The sequence below is a fragment of the Panthera onca genome, chromosome C2 (assembly GCF_046562875.1).
Source record: "Panthera onca isolate mPanOnc1 chromosome C2, mPanOnc1 haplotype 2, whole genome shotgun sequence".
Lineage (NCBI taxonomy): Eukaryota > Metazoa > Chordata > Mammalia > Carnivora > Felidae > Panthera > Panthera onca.
This window is the reverse complement of record NC_138347.1, coordinates 121981977-121999324: the sequence shown is the minus strand read 5'-3', so window position 1 is coordinate 121999324 and position 17348 is coordinate 121981977.

The window sequence follows — 17348 nt, the reverse complement described above, 5'->3', positions numbered from 1 at the left end:
TGGCTGTAGTGAACAACATTGTTTTCCAAATGTAGCATATTCCTTATCTGAGAACTGAGAAAGCCACACTGCCTGTTAAAGAAGCACCCTTCATTTTAGATGGATTCTCAATGCAGGATGGGTTGTCAATGACCCCTAGAGAAGCATAATGGGAATCTCTCAGAGGAGACAGAGGAGAGGGCTCAGGGGAAGGAAGGCACATAGTTTGAAAAGGCATAGTCATTGTTAAATTTTTACACTTGGAAATATAAACACACATCTAGTTTTATAATTCACACTACCAAAAAAGCACAACATTACTGATCATTACTGATACTGATGGAAAGGTGGGACCATACTTCTCACTTGGAGGCCCTTTTCAGTATGGAACTTGAGATATTTGTGTTAATGTGGGGCATGGTTTTAAAGTTTGGGAAACACTGGAATGTGGGCTAAATTCCAAATCCTGAGCCTGAGGCTCAGTCCTAAATTCTACATCAAAATATGTGTGAGGAGTGAGGATACTGCCACATCACTGCTTCCTTGGAGCTTATACTCCACGGAGAGAAGGACGACTAGTGAAGTTAAAAATATTGGATGGTAGTAAGTATTCCAGAACAAAGCCAGGAAAGGACACAGGGAGTGCCACACATGGGACTGGAAAGTGCAGGCATACCCTTTGAAATTGGGTAGTCAGGGCAGGCTTCACTAGGAAGAAGATATTTCAACGAAGAGGTGAGGAAAGGCAGTCCCAAGGATGTCTGGAAAAAGATCCTCACAGGCAGAAGAAATAAAATGCATGGTGTGCTCAAAGACAGCAAGGACGTTAGTGTGGCCAGAGCACAAAGAATGAGGGGAATGGTAGGAGCCAGGTGCTGGAGGGTTTTGAGCCTAGTTGAGAGAGGTCTCAAGGAAGGCACAGGAGGAAGTAGGAGACCCAGTCAGCTGATACGCTGATCCAGTGAGGGATCATGGCAGCTGGGTCCTCGGGGTGATAGCATGGAGTGTATGAGGAATGATTAAAGTCCGGGTATAGTTGAAGCAGAATCCATAGGATTTGTAGCAGATGGACTGTGGGGGAAAGGAGGGAGTCTAATCAACTGGAAGAAAGGAAGGTTTATTTACTGAGATACAGGTTTGTGCTTAGATAAAGCATATGATATCCATGGTAATGATTCCTAGAAAAGATTCATTTAAATCAATAAGTACCAGCATATATCATATCTAGTTTTATACATTTATCATATCTTCCTCAGTAAACTATAAATGATTCTGAGGGTAAAGAGGGACTTTATTGTAACCCCACAGCCCCTCACCCTTAGCTGAGGAGACTTAATGCATATTCCGTGAATGAATGACACACTGAGACTAATGATGGAGCACCAATGCATTGGTTGAAAATCATGACTCAATTGGAAACTACCTTTATGGTCTTGGTCAGACAACCTCTTTAGGTTTTGGTTCCCCTCTACATGTACAATTCCTAAGTTTTTATTTTCAAGAACAAAGTGCCGGGCCCTTGCTATGCACTAAGCACTCTGCTAAACTCAGGAGCCCTAAGATGATGCCTTCAAGTTGCTCATGGTCAAGCTAGAGACAGGACCAGAGTGACCTGAGGATTCTTCTACAAGTTCAGTACCTAGACAACCCCCAAGGGCCCTCCCACTGGCGCCACCCCAACAGTTTCTGTAGATGATTCAATTCCTTCAGATCTTTCCTGACAGAATGTGACTGGCATTTCCCCAAGGCTCCATGACTGAGGACCAATTTAGCAGCAGGGACAGACTATAGACTGTATTATAATCGTCTTCCTGTCATCCTTTAATAGAGTCCTGATTGTTAATGAAGTCACTGATGTATAAATAAAACACTGATTTATTTACAAGCTTCCTGGTGTAGGAAAAGAGCCCAGCACTCATTCTGCCAAAGTGTTAAATTAATTAAAGAGGCCATTAGATGGAGGTGGCTTTAGATGTCATCGCTGCCTTTGTAATCAAACCAAAATCTAAGCCTATAAATGCCTCAGAGTTACAAAATCAAAACCTAAGGAAAGCAGTCCCAAACAGCCACTAGGCTTTAAGCCGTAGCCAGCCAGCCAATCATTCCTTTTCCTAACTTCCGCACCTTCTCTGTGTCACTCCTCAGGCTTCTGTAGGAAGAGAGCTCCTAGCTACTTCCGGTTTGGTGCTGTCTGATTGGAATTGATTTTTGCTCAAATAAACTCTTAAAATGTTTCATATGCTGCAGTTTGTCTTTTAACAATTTTTAGACAAAAAGCGGCCTTAAAAGAGCAAAGCTGGCACTGACTTGTGAAGGTGATTTATTTGGATTCAAACAAGGAGCAGAAGGGACTGACCCTCGCATTTTAATGTCACAGAGGACAACATTTTGGATGATAATCAGCCCTTCTAGTGACTAAAGAAGATGAGGCACAGATTCAGGCATTCCCCCCGCTTCCCCCCCCCACCCCCCCGCTGGCTTTACTTCTTAGAGCAAGCCCCGCCCCCTGCCCCCCACCCCACCCTACTCCACACTTTTTTTTTTTTTCAATATATGAAGTTTATTGTCATATTGGTTTCCATACAACACCCAGTGCTCATCCCAAAAGGTGCCCTCCTCAATACCCATCACCCACCCTCCCCTCCCTCCCACCCCCCATCAACCCTCAGTTTGTTCTCAGTTTTTAAGAGTCTCTTATGCTTTGGCTCTCTCCCACTCTAACCTCTTTTTTTTTTTTTTTCCTTCCCCTCCCCCATGGGTTTCTGTTAAGTTTCTCAGGATCCACATAAGAGTGAACACATATGGTATCTGTCTTTCTCTGTATGGCTTATTTCACTTAGCATAACACTCTCCAGTTCCATCCATGTTGCTACAAAGGGCCATATTTCATTCTTTCTCATTGCCACATAGTACTCTATTGTGTATATAAACCACAATTTCTTTATCCATTCATCAGTTGATGGACATTTAGGCTCTTTCCATAATTTGGCTATTGTTGAGAGTGCTGCTATAAACATTGGGGTACAAGTGCCCCTGTGCATCAGTACTCCCGTATCCCTTGGGTAAATTCCTAGCAGTGCTATTGCTGGGTCATAGGGTACGTCTATTTTTAATTTGTTGAGGAACCTCCACACTGTTTCCCAGAGTGGCTGCACCAATTTGCATTCCCACCAACAGTGCAAGAGGGTTCCCGTTTCTCCACATCCTCGCCAGCATCTATAGTCTCCTGATTTGTTCATTTTGGCCACTCTGACTGGCGTGAGGTGATATCTGAGTGTGGTTTTGATTTGTATTTCCCTGACGAGGAGCGACGTTGAGCATCTTTTCATGTGCCTGTTGGCCATCCGGATGTCTTCTTTAGAGAAGTGTCTATGCATGTTTTCTGCCCATTTCTTCACTGGGTTATTTGTTTTTCGGGTGTGGAGTTTGGTGAGCTCTTTATAGATTTTGGATACTAGCCCTTTGTCCAATATGTCATTTGCAAATATCTTTTCCCATTCCGTTGGTTGCCTTTTAGTTTTGTTGGTTGTTTCCTTTGCTGTGCAGAAGCTTTTTATCTTCATAAGGTCCCAGTAGTTCACTTTTGCTTTTAATTCCCTTGCCTTTGGGGATGTGTCGAGTAAGAGATTGCTACGGCTGAGGTCAGAGAGGTCTTTTCCTGCTTTCTCCTCTAAGGTTTTGATGGTTTCCTGTCTCACATTCAGGTCCTTTATCCATTTTGAGTTTATTTTTGTGAATGGTGTGAGAAAGTGGTCTAGTTTCAATCTTCTGCATGTTGCTGTCCAGTTCTCCCAGCACCATTTGTTAAAGAGACTGTCTTTTTTCCATTGGATAGTCTTTCCTGCTTTGTCAAAGATTAGTTGGCCATACTTTTGTGGGTCCAATTCTGGAGTCTCTATTCTATTGCATTGGTCTATGTGTCTGTTTTTGTGCCAATACCATGCTGTCTTGATGATGACAGCTTTGTAGTAGAGGCTACAGTCTGGGATTGTGATGCCTCCTGCTTTGGTCTTCTTCAAAATTACTTGGGCTATTCGGGGCCTTTTGTGGTTCCATATGAATTTTAGGATTGCTTGTTCTAGTTTCGAGAAGAATGCTGGTGCCATTTTGATTGGAATTGCATTGAATGTGTAGATAGCTTTGGGTAGTATTGACATTTTGACAATATTTCTTCTTCCAATCCATGAGCACGGAATGTTTTTCCATTTCTTTATATCTTCTTCAATTTCCTTCATGAGCTTTCTATAGTTTTCAGCATACTCCACACTTTATTTCTGAGGAACATGAAGGAAATTAAAACCCGCAGCCAGTAATGGTGTAATCATCATTTTGGAACTCAGTTGGCACTTGGTGGTGGTGGCTTAAAAGAAAATAACTAAAAGTGCTGAATTCCAAAACCATACATGGCAAGAAAATGAAGCAAATCATTCACTGTCTGACTTTCACAATTAACTGCCCTATTGTATTTGGAAATTTTCTCTTTAACATTTTAATTTGACATTAATATTTTATTTAAATGCTTATGGAAAGAAAAAAGACTTGCTCAGTTTAAGAGGTGGAAATGCTTAAATTAACCACTGTTTGAAAGTGTTTTATCTCCATATTGAGAAATCTATGAAAACCATTACAAACAGACCACAAAAATGTAGTATGGAAATAGGTCTTATACCCCACATGTCTTAAATTCTACGCAGCAGTAAGTGAAAGTGCCAAAATTCAGTTAACTTGTTTCTCAGCCTTCCTAGCAAATGTCGGGGACAGGGGTGGGATGGAGATTCCAGTTTCCGGTTACAGTTCAAGCGGTGTTTTCTCAAACTCAGACCCAATTTTCTTGCAGTTTCCTGCAGTTCCAATTCAACCAGCCCCATGGGGTGGGGGATAGGGGAAGAGTGTGTCCCTTAGTCTTCTCTGCACTAGAACCCTTCACTCATCATTGTAAGGAGACGGAATGGACTTGGGGGAGGGGCCTCCCCTGTGCAGGGACCTCAAAGAGCCACAGAGAAACCCTCCTTTCCTCAGACCTGCTTCCTCAGCAGAGCGAAGGTGGCTACAGGGCTCTGTGCTGGTTGGACTGGCCTTTACTGGGCTACCGGAACCTGTGCCGGCCTCCCACCCGTGGGGCTTCAGCAACAAGAGAGACCTCCACACACCCGTGGAAGAGAGGCGGGCAGCTGCTAGGCCTGGGGAACAGACATCCAGAGGGCTCCCTGAAGCAGAGAGGTCAGACCCCTGGGCCAGGCCCTGGTGGGCAGAACCACACGGGCAGGCGCACCAGCTGACACAGCGGCCCCTTGCTAGCACGAAATTTCTTCCTGTGCTGAGTCAAAAACTCCCCTGCAGTCCCTGCCTGCCCCTCAGGTTCTTCCTCTGTCCTCCCACCAGCCCTCTGCCCCCCAGATTCCACCTCTTAAAGCCACTCACTTGCTTCCAAAACAATCCTGAACTGGGGCAGGAAGGGCTCTAGAAATCGCCACCGCAGCTTGGCTTCCAGTGTGGATGCCCCGGGTGAGGGAGGGTTGCCAGATTTAGAAAATAAATATAGCTGGTGAGACAGGATCAAGGCACTGGTATAGTGAGTTCTCTCTTGCTCTGGGGGTGTCTGCAACTGCAGGATGTCAGAGAAGACAGTGGGATTCTTTACTGATGTTCATCTACGCACCTCCACCTAGACACTCCAAGCAGCCCCCCCCCCATTGCTACCTTCCGCAGTCAAGTCAGCTCCCAGAAGCCCCCCTCTTTCCTCCGGCCCCCTTGGTGACTGGCTCCCTGGCTGGGGATGGACGACTGGATATCAGCTTGAGATTTCAGCCTGGTCCATACCTTCCTACAGCCCAGGATAGGGTCGTGCTGAAGGCTCCAGACCCCAACAACGTCAGCACTATTTTCCCAGGCTCTGAGCTCCATGTGGAATGTGCCGTGGTTGGCAGCTCCCATCACCCCTTACAGCTATGGGTGGACAAGTGTGTGACCAGCCCCCACCAGGATCTACACTACAGTCTCATCAGGCATCGTGGATGCCTGGCAGATGGCAAGGACACTGTTCCCACTTCATGCCCTGAGAAGTCCCCTAGGGATCGAAGCTCTCCTTCCAGGCCTTCAGCTTTACTGATGGCTCCTAATGACGCCTCTGTTCACTACTGGATGCTGGTCCAGGACCCAAAAGTACCATCTGATGCTACCAAGGAGGCCTGTTCCTTCCACAGGGATGCAAACTGGTGGGAACTTCTGGAAGATGCTTCCTTAAGCAGTACGTGTGACTGTTGTGAGTTACCTGCCTGGCCTCCTGCTTGCCCATGGAAGAGCCCTAGTAGCCTCTGGGAGGGTCCCTGAGGAGGCTTCCAACCAGGTGACAGAAGACAGATTGCCTTGTCCTGTGAGATGAGTCAGGCCTCTAACTCCAGGAAGCCTCCCCAGCTCACTGATGCTGATGACCTTGACCCGGCTCATGGTGGTGTTGATTGTTGATGTCCACCTTGGGCATGGGCTTCTGCATCTTCACCCACTGCTGCTGGCTCAGGGCACAGAGCCTTGCAGTACATCCAGCTCCAGGCCCAGGAAGCAGAATCTAAGGAATCCCTAGCACCTACCAGAGTTTTTCAATAAAGAGATGTGTACCAAGAAAAATTAAAAGAAGAAAATATAGAACACCCAAGTAATTTTGGATTTCAAAGAAAACAAATAGGTTTACAAGTAAGGATGCTCCAGGCAGATTTCTGTTTTATCTAACAACCTGACTTTTTCCAGACGCAGAGGACAGTCCCACGGGAAGAAGTGCTCTTCCCTCAGCCAGCGCTTGGGGTGAAGGGTTCAGAAGGATAGAACACAGAAGGTGCCCACCAGGGAGGTGTCCTGTGAACTATAACCAGCAGGGTCTTAACACTTTGCTTTTAAGGAACTTATCTTGAAGCCTCAGGAAAGACCTTAGCCCGCAGATGGCTCTAGACACCAAGCAGGCCAGGGTGGGCCCGTCCTCCCTCTGAGCCTTCTCCTGCCCACCAGCCCCTCCTCCCTCCCACCAGCAGGGCCTCTACCCCAGCTCCCTTCCTCCTGGCCAAGCCTCTGTAAGGGCTTCGCCTCTGTCAGTGCCTCCTCAGATGGAGGAACGTGGGGAATCCAGGCTGCGTGGACGTATCTCAGGGGTCCTGGCTCCATTCCCTGCCATCGTGTCCCCTTAAGTGGAGTCCCCCGCAGACACCTGTCTACACTACCTCTATACATTGGAGACAAAGGCCACCACTTTCCTCCTGGGGCTGTGTGGGGCCAAAAGTGTGTGGCTAATAGTAAAGAACGGCACCTGTAGGGGTGGTTACTCTTCTTGAAGTCCCTAAATCTGAGTCGGTCAAGGGGCCACCTACTCTTGCTTTCTGCCCTCTCCCCTTTGGAACATAATGGATAAGGAATGGGTGCATCGTGAGGCGCCAGATTGGCTGACGGCCCCTTTAAATCCCTTTAACAGAAAGGATTACCTGTGTGGGGTACACCAGAATTAGTCCCACTTCAGAGTAGGAGAATGGCCCCCTCAGTTCCTTCCAGTCCAGGGACACTCTCTGAATCATTTCACATTCTAAGAATTATCTTTTCAGAGGCCTTCTACACTTCTACACTTTTTCAAATTTCAATGTCACCTGAACTTTCATGACCCAGGGGCAGAGAGCCCAGGCCACCCTCTAGCCTCACCTGGCCCTGCCTCGGTGCACACTACCCCACCCCCACCCCAGCATATAGCCGGAGCTCCAGATTGCCAGCTGGAGGGCTAGACTCTGGTGCTAGACAAGGGGCTCAAAGTGGATCACACTTCTAGAAGTGGGGACGAGGATGGGGGGGCATTGATCCGCATTTTATGAGCACTCTCCCATAATCCTCGTAACGGTCCTGACATCAAGGGAGAAACTGCTGCTGCTTAGAGAGGCCAAGAGACTGTCCCAAGGAGGAGGGTATGGCCCCAGAACTGTTCCACTTGTCAGACCAGCAGGTGGAAGCCAGGGCAAGGCTTAAAAGAGTTTGAAAGCAGGCTGGTGATTGTGTCAGTGCCGGCAAGTCCCAGCTCCCACCCAGAATAAGGGACCGAGTCGCAGGATGCAGCCAGGCTCACTGACCAGCCTCCAAAGGGGAGGGGCCCAGAGAGATCATCAAGGACCAAGAATTGGAAAGCTGGAGAGAGAAACCGGAAGCGGCAAGGGTAGACCCCCAGGGAGGTCTGACACCAGACAGTCCAGGAGTGTGTTCGTCTGAGGTCCAAAAGGGCCCAGAGTCAGAGGTGGGGGCGGGGGGGGGGGGGGGAGGAGTGGGGGATGAGGGTGATGTGGAGGACAGTCACAGTAAGGTAGGCCTATTAGATATCCGTGGCCAGGGGCCTGAGCAAGAACTCAGAGAAACAGGAGAGCCAAGGTGGCAGCACCAGGGCCTGGGGCCCCTAGGTCAGCCCTGTGAGCACCCTGGGAGCCGCACAATGCCTCATTTCCTAGGCCCAGCCACAGGGCATTGTGCTGGGATGCGACCTGAGTCACCCCTGCCCTCAAGCTGGGACTTCCCACCTCCACCTTCGTTTCCCCACACTCTTGACTGCTCAGCTACTGAGGGTGGTGGCTGCCTCACAGACTGCTTGCCCCCTTCCAGGCCCAGGTCTCAGGCTCACTGGGCTCCCCCAACATGACACTTGTTCCCAAGGGCTGCCTTCCTCCAGGCCTGTGGACACCCTCTCAGGCAGCCAAGATGGACTGGGGTCCCAGGTTCAGGCCTCAGGCTCCCTCCTCTCTCTGGCTCCGTCCCTTCTCCATCTAGGCTCAGACACCCTGAACTTCAGACAGCCCCGGAGAATCCAGAATAAACCTCTCCAGAGTCGTCTCCACGGAGTGACCAAATCCGGGTACCTTCCAGAAAGTTGTCAGGGGCCAGGCAGACTCACCCCTGAGACAATTCCCCTTTCCCCAGGCCTGGGAACCGGTAAAGTGGCCTTTCTTATGCCTCCCAACGTAACCCACACCCCTGGGGGAGGATCTCCTCTCAGGCTGCTGCAAGTCAGTTCCCCAGCTGTGAATTAACATTTTGGGGAGAAAGAGAAGTATTAGACTAGTGCTTCTCAAAGTGAGATCTCAGGAGCAGGAGCAGCAGCACCTGGGAACTTGACAGAAATACAAATGCTTAGGCCCCTGACCGAGTCACAGTTCTGAGGGGGGATGGCGGGGGGGGGGGGGGGGGGGGCAGCCATCTGGTCAGTGTGCCCTGCGGGGGATTCTCACAGTCACTCAAGTTGGAGAGTACCTGCTTTACCCACTGGTGAGCAGGTCTGCGAGGGTGTTGGTGGTTGTTCTCCCTGACACCGCAGAAGAGGGGAGACCAGCCTCCATGTCCAGGGGGAGGAGGAGATTCCTGGAAGCACCAGGCCGGGTCACCCCCCCAAAGCCCTTCTGACTTACCCTAGGTGTTAACAATGGGGGGAAGGCCTGAAGCTGCATCAAAGTGGTGCAGAGCCATCTAAGATAAAAAATGAAAGTTCCCCAAATATTATCCTTGGGAGTACTTAGGAAGGCTCTACTGCGGTGCCTTTTACCCAAATATTGTGAGTCACAATAACTGTGTTTATCTTCTTTTTCCTTCAGCAAATAAGGAAACATCTGTGGGGGTGTGGATATTTATTTATTTTTGGATGAGCATCGTGATGCTGGAAATATTTCGTTCAGGATTATAGAACCCTGGGGCTAAAGCACTGCCCCTGAGGAGGAGCGAGGAATTAATTGGTAAATAATGTAGACTTTCCCTTTTAATTAAGAAGACCTCAATGTGTCATTCCTTGTTTTTAGGTGACATCTGGCTTTCAGGCATCTGGCTTCTCAATAAAACGTTAGGTCAGACCAGTGGGAAGGGAAAGGCAGTCCTTAGCAGAGGGCACCTGGCCCAACAATCTCTAATTAAATTGCCTCATCTGTGCCTCAGTTTCCCCCTGTTTCTCTGCCTTGTGGAGGAGCTAAGAAGCCAGATGCAGTGGCAGGCTCAGGCCTTTGATCTCTTGGAGCCAGGCCCTTGGGAGGGGTCCTTAAGTGTAGGTCCTTACAGCGGTCCCCATAAACGTTCTGCCTAAAAATCCTACCGAGCTCCATGGCTCCTGCACTAAATGTAAGGGGATAAGGCGTGCTTTGTATCCTGTGACAATAGCTCACAAAGAAGAACAGCCCTGTTAAAAATCTAATCCAAGAGTCTGACCCAAAAGCAAGGTGCATCCCCTGACTCTATGTTCTTCAGAAAAAGGCTGGATGCAACCAGCATTTAGAGAGAATACTGTTGTTGTTGTTTTTTTAATTGTATTGAAAGAAACAAAAACATATATCCACACACAGACTTGCAAGGAAGGCTCATAGCAGCTTTACTTGTAACAGCCAAAATATGGAAACAACCCAATGTCTGTTAACAGGTGAATGGATAAACAAACCATAGTTTATCCAAACAACAGAATGCTCCCGCTCAGCCATATAAAGAGATGAACTACACAAAACAGTAGGAGTGAATCTCAGAGTCACTGTCCTGCGTGAAATCAGCCGGGCAAAAAGAATACGAGCTGCGTGATTTATTTGTATAAAAGTATAGAAAGCACAAAATAATCTGTAGTTACTGAGGGCAGATCAGTGGTTATCTCTGGGGAGGGAAGCTGGCAGGAGGGGTTACAAGGGCACAAGGGGATGCAGGTGCTGGATACGCTGTCTCTTGACTGCAGAGATGGTTTCCTGAGTGATTTTTCGTAAGTCAAAACTTAACCAAATGGTACACTTGATCGTATGTCAGTAATACATCAATGAAATTGAAACTGGTCATGTTTCTGCTAGAGTCCTTACTCTTCCTGGCTGAGTTGGAAACATGCAGGTTTTTGTGGTGAGCTGTTGACACCAACAGAGAGATGAAGGGTATTCCAGGGCAAATGGTGTGTGCGTTCGTAAGTATGAAGTGTCTCTTTCATAGCAACCATGATATCAATGACCATCATGAGCATCTGTTATCTGCCAGGCTGAGTATTTTACAAACATTCACGTGATTTAATGCTCATACAACCTTATGAGGAGATGTTATTGAACCCACTTTACACAGCAGGAAACAAAGTCCAAGGGAGACTAAGTCCCTCAGGAGTGGCCGCCAGGTCCAGGGTTTGAACAGGTCTGTAGCACTGCACTCTGAGATATTCAATATGACCATCTCTGGCTGGTCTGATCAGAAGTGAATTTTATTTGGGGGGTGCCTGGGTGGCTCAGTCGGTTGAGCGTCTCTCTGACTTGATTTCGGCTCAGGTCATGAGCTCACACTTCATAGGATTGAGCCCTGTGTTGGGCTCTGCACTGACTGCTCAGAGCCTGCTTGAGATTCTCTCTCTCTCTCTCTCTCTCTCTCTCTCAACCCTTCTCTCCCTGCCCCGCCCACACAAGTGTGCTCTCTCTCAAAGTAAATAAATATTTTTAAAAAAAGAAGTGAATTTTATAATTTTTAAATGTTTATTTATTTTGAGAGAGAGAGCATGGTGAGGGAGTGGCAGAGAGAGGGAGAGAGAGAGAGAGAGAGAGAGAGAGAGAGAGAGAATCCCAAGCAGGCTCTACACTCTCAGCACAGAGCCAATGCAGGGCTCGATCCCACGAACCATCAGGTCAGATCATGACCTGAGCTGAAATCAAGAGTTGGACGCTTAACTGACTCAGCTGCCCAGGCACCCCATTTTGTAATTTTAAGTACTTCTCAAACTTTCTACAATAAACATGTCCTATTAACTAGAGTATTTTTAAGTCTTTAAAATTATTATAACCACTTTGTAACAATACTTTTAAAATTCTTCTCCTGTAAGGATAATTCCTACAGCTTATTAGGCCTATCCAGTGCCACATGCTTAATCTCTCATTTTATTTTTTTTATCAAAAAAAAAGTTTTAAATTTTATTTATTTTAGAGAGAGTGTGCAAGCTGGGGAGAGGGGCAAAGGGAGAATCTCAAGCAGGGTCCATGCTCAGTGCAGAGCCCGATACAGGACTTGATCTCATGACCCTGAGATCATGACCTGAGCCAAAATCAAGAGTCGGATGCTTAACAGACTGAGTCATCCAGGTGCCCCTTAATCTCCCATTTTAATCTACAAATGAAGAATGGGAAGTTGAGGCCCAGAGTAGCTGAGTTATGTACCCCAAATGACAAAGCTAAGGAGTGGGAGAGCCAGGATTTGAACAGAGAACACTCTGGGTGTGGAACAGTTGTCCTTTTCATAGTCCCAAATCCTACCACATCCCATCAAATGATTGCATGGCCATTTTAACTTTCCTGAAGTTCCCTTCCAGCTCAGCCATGCGTGCAAATATTGAGCATATCTGAAGTCACTGTATCCATCTGTCACTGTTTTGTTTTTTCCTCTTCAGACCACCAAAGCAGTATTTTCCAGTTAATACATAGACTTCTTATTCCTTCTTCAATGGACCACTAGAGGCGCCTGGGTGGCTCAGTCGGTTAAGCATCCAATTCTTGATTTCGGCTCAGGTCATCATGTCAGAGCTCGTGAGATCGGGCTCTGCGCTGACAGTGCGGAGCCTGCTTGGGATTCTCTCTCTCCTCCCTCTCTGCCCCTCTGCCCCAATACACAAATTCTTTTAAAAAAATAATAAATAATTAAAAGTAATAAGTGATAGCCATATAATAGTTCAAGCAGCTGATGTATTATAATCACTGGCTCTTCCATTCCTCTACAAATGGTTTACAATGAACTTTTCTTTTTTTGAATTTTTTTAACCTTCATTTATTTTTGAGAGAGAGAGAGAGAGAGAGAGAGCATGAGCAGGGGAGGGGCAGAAAGAGAGGGAGACAAAGAACCTGAAGTAGGCTCCAGGCTCTGAGCTGTCAGCACAGAGCCCGATGTGGGGCTTGAACCCAAAAACAGTGAGATCATGACCTGAGCTGAAATCGGATGCTCAATCGACTGAGCCACACAGGCAACCCTACAATGAGTTTTTGTTTTTGTTTTTTTTTTAAATAGAAAACAGGGCTATTTATCAAGGAACCAAGGAAGCACCTGGTAAATTACACTTGCCTCCAAAAATAGTAGGGAGAACCAGAAAGGGCAGAGACGCTTTTATGACTAGAGGCAGGTTATTCAGACCCCAGATCATGACAGGGAATGGCTCAGCAAAATCAACTCTCTCATCCTCAAGAAGGAAAGCAACAGGGTTTAGGGGAAAGCTCCAAAGTGTTTCTCCACGTTGATGCTGGCAGAGCCCTTGCAAAAGTTTGTTTCTACTTTTTGATAAAATAGCACATTTTTCTTTCACTCGCTATGAAACAAAGATTATCCACCTAACCCCTTCCTTGGGGTCAGCATTGGTTCATTTTTATCTTGCCACATGGAATTTTTGGCCATTTCTGAATTAGGGAGGACTGGATGCTGATCCAATCCTATAGGACAGGGGTCAGCGAACTATGGCCCAGAGGCCAATGTGGCCCACCACCTATTCCAGTACAGTCCATGAACTAAGAATAGTCTCTATGTTTTTCAAACTGTGATAAAACACACAAAACATATACTTTATCATCTTAATAATTTTTAAGGGTGCAGTTCAGTGACATGAAGTACATTCACACTGTTGTTCAACCATCAACACCATCCAGAGTCCATCTCCACAACTCTCTTCATCTTGCAAAACTAAAACTCGGTACACATTAGACAGCAAGTCCCTATTTCCCCTCGTGAGCACCTGGCAACCACCATTTTACTTTCTGTCTCTATACGTTTGGCTGCTTTATGTACCTCATGTAAGTGGAATCATCCAGTACTTGTCATTTGTGATTGGCATACTTCACTTAGCCTAACTTGCTCAAGGTTCATCCATATTCTAGCATGTGTCAGAATCTCCTTCCTTTTTAAGGTTGAATAATATTCCACTGTATGTATATACAATACCTTGTCTATCCATTCATCCCTTGGTGGACACTTAGGTTATTTCCATCTTTTGGCTGCTGTGAATAATGGTGCTATGAACATAAGTATACAAATAACCTCTTTAAGGTCCTATTTTCAATTGTTTTTAATATATACCCAAGGGACACCTGGGTGGCTGTCGGTTAAGCATCCAACTCTTGATTTTGGCTCAGGTCAGGATCTCACGGTCCTGAGATTGAGCCCCAGGTCAGGCTCTGCACTCGGCATGGAACCTGCTTGGGATTCTCTCTCCCTCTCTGCCCCTCCCCTCCTTGTACTTGATCTGTCTCAAAAAAAAAAAAAAAAAAAAAATATATATATATATATAGGTATATATGTATAACCAAAGTGAAATTGCTGAATCATATGATAATTCTATTTTTAATTTTTTGAGTAACCACCATCCTGTTTTCCACAGGGGCTGGACCACTTTACATTCTCACACACACACACACACACACACACATATGACTGTACAACTATTCCAATTTCTTTACAACCTCATAACACTTATTTTCTGTTCTTTTGATAGTAGCTATTCTATACACTTTTTTTTTCTATGCACTTTTAAATGGTGGAAAAATCAAAGAGATGGAAACACTGGAAAGGGGCATGTGGTAGCGGTCCCCCGCCCCCCTGCCCCCAGGTCATCTCTAATGTTGATAGATTTCCAGTCTGAGGGTATTGAGGACTTGCCAGCAGTTTCTGCAGCAATCAGAAAGCCTGGGCACCAGAGAATCCCAGAGCCGGAAGAAATTTTGGTGTCCACAGGGCAGTGGTCCTCAAATTTGAGCATGCATCAGGATCACTTAGCTTGTTAAAACAGAGGGCTGGGTCCCACCCCAGAGTTTCTGATTCATTAGGTCTGTGACACATTCCAAGATTTTGCTTTTCTAACAATTTCCCAGGTAATGCTGATGCGGCTGGTCTGGGAACCACACTGAGAACCACTAACCCACAACTTAATATTCAAAGTGTGGTCCACGGACCAGCCACATCGGCATTATCCAGAAACTTCTTAGAAATGCAGAATTTCAGATTCCACTGTAGACCTACTGCACCCGAATCTCGTGCTGACAAGATCCCCGTTGCAATTTGTGTGCACATTAACGTTTCAGAAACCCATAGGGGCACCTGGGGGGCTCAGTCAGTTAAGCATCCAACTTCGGCTCAGGTCACGATCTCATGGTTTGTGAGTTCAAGCCCCGTGTCTGTCTCTGGGCTAACAGCTCACAGCCTGGAGCCTGCTTCGGATTCTGTGTCTCCCTTTCTCTCTGACCCTACCCCCATTCCTGCTCTGTCTCTCTGTCTCAAAAAAAAACTACAGAAACATTAAAAAAAAAAAATTTAAAGTTTCAGAAACACAGATCCACCTTGCTCATGTTGCAAGTGAGGAACATTGGTTTAGAGTGGTTGAACAGCTTGCTTGAGGAAGGGGAGAGTTGACTTCTGATGTGCGTCCTGATGTATCCTTCCACACACCAATGCCTTTCCCCCCTGGCTGCATGGTAGCATCACTTGGGGAGCAAACACTATTCCCCAGCCCCAGCCCAAAGATTCTGATGTAATTGGTCTGGGGAAGGGTGCTGGGCACAGGTATTCTTTGAACCCTCCCAGCTGATTCTAATGTGTATCCAGGGTTGAGAAGCACTGGGACGGCCCACACCGAAGACTCAGTTTTTTTTGTTTTTAAATTTTTTTTAATGTTTATTTATTTTTGAGACAGAGAAAGACAGAGCATGAACGGGGGAGGGGCAGAGAGAGAGGGAGACACAGAATCCGAAGTAGGCTTCAGGCTCTGAGCTGTCAGCACTGAGCCTGATGCGGGGCTCGAACTCACAGACTGTGAGATCATGACCTGAGCTGAAGTCAGACGCTTAACTGACTGAGCCACCCAGGCGCCCCTGAAGACTCAGTTTTATAGCATCACCCCATGCACCTCACTGGAAAACTATCTGAAGCTTGTGTTCAAGTGTCCTACTCCTGAGTGTCCTGAGACTCTCATTGGAAAACATTCCTCACCCCTTTTAGTCATGGTCCTCATGTGGGATTTTTTTTTTTTTTTTTCCAGACGCAGGTGTTCCAGAAACACCTGCAAACGGTTGCAAGGCCAGTTCTCACTGACTCTCCTACATCTAGTGTTAATATATTTCGGATGGGCACAACCTCAGGAAAAACTCCTCGACCCGCTAAGCATACCTTAGAAGAAACTCCTCCCCTCCCCTAACACAAGGGTCTCACTATTTCTTCACCGAAGAGTTTGCCTCTTTTTTCCCTAGGGACCCAGTCAGGCCTGAATGATGGCTACGGAAAGAGCAAGCAGAAGAGGGGAGCTTTCCTGGAGCTGTAATAGGCTGGGGAAGGTGGTGGCTGCCTTCTCAGGGTCCACATTCCTTCCCCTAACCCGCCAGTCCATGCTGGAGGAAACAGAAACACAGGTGGAGTTATTGGAGGCCAAGGTGAATGAACTAGCAACAGTTCCAACTCTCTTGGTGCTACAGCCTGCAGGTAGCTAGCTCCTTGCACTTGAACCTCTATTTGAACCACTAGAGACGGGAGGGGCTTAAAGCTTTAGCTTTTCGGTGTTCTGCTAAAGGATGTTCACCAAAGATTATTAGGAGCTCACCTGCAGTAAAAGAAAAAAAAAATGTTGGGTTCATGGGCTTGAGACAGGAGAGAAAGCCCCCAGAGACTTGGGAGGGAGCTGTGAGGGACTTCTCACAGGATCAGCGGTGTGCTGGGTGACACCTGGGAGGCACAAGGAAAGTGGGGGACAGTCCTAGATTGCATGCTGTCAACGACAGAGCAATTTGGGGGGCCTGGTGGCTTGGTTGGTTAAGTGTCCAACTTCGGCTCCAGTCATGATCTCACAGTTCTTGTGAGCTCGAGCCCCGCATAGGGCTCTGTGCTGACAGGTTAGAGCCTGGAGCCGGTTTCGGATTCTGTGTCTCCCTTGCTCTCTGCCCCTCCCCCGCCCGTGCTCTGTCTCTCAAAAATAAATAAACATTAAGAAAAAAAGAGAACAGAGCAATTTGATAATTGGACATCGGATCTTATCTGGGAGGCGCAAGCACCAGCGTTCCTGCAATTGGCGAAGGAGCAGCAGTCACCGGATCAGACTCATCAGAAGAGGGGCTCATTTCCTCACTTTTGTGTTTGGAGAATGGCCATGTCCGTCTTGTTCTAAACTTGTTGGAGGGCGGGGGGCTTGTGTGAGCATGGCTGAGCTGCAGTTAGGAAACCACCATCTGGCTGCCAGCAGGGCTGGTTGTCACGTTTTCAATTCAAAACCTCACGTTCGTCTCAAAAACCCGAAGAGACTGTGTCTTTATTTCTTGTCTCTAGAGTCCCTGTTCTCTTCGCAGCAGTCACTGTGCTTCAGAGAGGGGTCAACAATACAAATCTAGAACAAAACAAAACAAAACACAATCGCAATAAAA